At 43.5% G+C, this 2,358-nt stretch overlaps 1 pseudogene; it reads left to right on the forward strand.

The window, feature by feature from the left end:
• The first annotated feature begins 511 nt into the window (after window positions 1-511).
• Window positions 512-2,155, forward strand: LOC148481791 (uncharacterized; annotated as a pseudogene).
• The last annotated feature ends 203 nt before the right edge of the window (window positions 2,156-2,358 follow it).

Raw genomic sequence — 2,358 nt, forward strand, 5'->3', positions numbered from 1 at the left:
AACATCGACCCACTTGCGAGCGGACAGCCACTCGCGAGTGGGTCTGAATCAGGCCCAGTGTTAGCTAAGTCTGTAGTAATATTGTTATTTTAGACTCATTGTGCAGAACCAGATAATTCATTATCAAAGTTGAGGTTGTGCATATTTATACTTGTATTGAACGTTATGTGTGAACTACTTCAATGATTAATTTAAGTCAAACTGACTCATTCCAGTCACCGTTTGGTGTCATTATTAATAAATGCAAGAATTATTAGAATACATTTTTGCTGCAATTCTGTTTGTGTCTGAGATACAGTATGAGTTGAGAGTTGCACCAAAGGAATAACTAAGAAGACTGATCCACCACTGAGGTAACTCCAGCATTCTCAAAACATTTTTATTCTCTCATTTTCGGGGTATTACATTTGGCGTCCACGAACAGGATCAACCACAGAGTCAAAAGTAGGTGGCTTCTCTCTACGCAACAAGAAAAAGCAAGTTGTCACAATCAAAACAACAAACCTTTACCATGTCAGATGGACAAGAAGATGAACCCAGGCAAGGAACTTCTTCCATGGCTAGCGTTTCACCAATAACTATGCCGTATTACTTTGGGGCTCCATGGCTGCCGACTTATTCTGGGGAGCAACATACTCCCGGTACCAGTGTATTCAAAGAATTCAAGGCAAAGCTCCAATCTATGTTCCGCTTATGCCCGCTGAGTGATTCACAGAAAGTGGAGATCCTGATAGGGCAGCTGAAACGCACAGCCATGAGAGAAGTGACTTCATGGCCGGTGGAAGAAAGAAAAACCGTAGGCCTTATCCTGAAAAGACTAGCTGCCACATTTAACACAAGAACGTTGTCTGAGCTTAAGATGGACTTTTACACAAGAAAACAGCAGCCTGGGGAGACTCTGCGTGACTTTGTACTCAGTCTACAGGAGGCACTTCGAGCCCTACAGAAATTTGATCCAACAGAAGTCAGGCCAACAGATGAGATATTGATTCATCAGTTTCTAGAGGGATCCCACATTGAGATTGTGAAGGCGCAGTTACGCCTACTTCAGCTACAGTTTAAAATAGCTCATTCTTAAGCTTTAAAGAAGCTGCCATTAAAGTGGTAGGGAGATTGCAGGACCAGGAATTATTTTTTCCTGAGATGCCAGGGTACCTAAAAAATAAATACCCTCCCAAGACCATGCAGCAGGGAACCATGGCACCGCACACACTAAAAGAAGTTGTCGTACTAGGTGCACAGGCCCCTAGGACTGATCCACTCAGTGCTATAAAAGAGAAAATCGCTGTAGTGACCCATGGAATAACTGAAATGTGCAGTGAGTTGCAGAATTGCATGAAGCAACTAGCCAAGTTCCGAGAAGAGACAGACTGGCACTTCAAGAGATGGCAGCAAGATGATTCTAGGTGGAACTACCCACAGAGCACCAGAAGAAGCCTCTCAGAACATGGCCGGTCTATATGTAGGCATTGCAATAGAAGTGGCCATATGGAAAATACTTGCGATCAGTTGGAGTCTTTAAATGCAGAGATCATTAGAAGAAGGACAGCCCAAAGATGTGGACCCTCATCCTGTAGTCCAGAATCAAATTAAAGCAGTTATCACACTAGCAACAGACCAAGTGCCTGAAGTCAGCACAAGAAAAGTTTTGGGGAAAGTCATTTGGTTTCATGTGCAACACGGCTATGGCTTCATAAATCGGGATGACACCAAGAAAGATGTGTTTGTACATTATACTGCCATTAAAAAGAACAATCCCAGAAAGTATCTCCGTAGCTTGGGATATGGAGAGATTGTTGAGTTCAATGTGGTGAAGGGGGAAAAAGGTATGGAAGCTGCCAATGTGACTGGTCCTGGTGGTGTTCCGGTCCAGGGTAGCAAATCTTCAGCTGACCGAGTTCAACCTAGATGCCATATAAGCTACCATTCTCAGTGGTTCTGCAAGACATGTTGCTATACCTCATGCCACAGGAGGAAACTGTACAGACACAGGCTGCAGTGCCCCAGTGTTCCAAAGCAAATGAAAGCAATGGAAGAGGTGGTTAGCCAAGAGGTAGAGCAGCCAGGCAAATCTGTGCACCTAAATCTGCAAAGTATGCTTAAACCACCATCTTCTCCAGAGTCATACTCACAGAGGCCAACCAGAGTTAGATAAAGGAAGTAGAACAAAGCAAATGTTCATATATTTGTTCTGTTATACTTGTTTAAAGTTTCATGTTTAGTTTAAGTCAATGGCAGTTGGACTAGAGACTTTGTGGAAAATGTAGTGCGTGAGGACACGCATTTTTTGGAGGGGAAGCATGTGATACCCTGCAGGTACAGTATGTGGTATCACTTAAAGACCTGTCCCAGCCACAG

This window comes from Taudactylus pleione, unplaced genomic scaffold, assembly GCF_031769625.1.
Source record: "Taudactylus pleione unplaced genomic scaffold, aTauple2 ptg000562l, whole genome shotgun sequence".
Classification (NCBI taxonomy): Eukaryota; Metazoa; Chordata; class Amphibia; order Anura; family Myobatrachidae; genus Taudactylus; species Taudactylus pleione.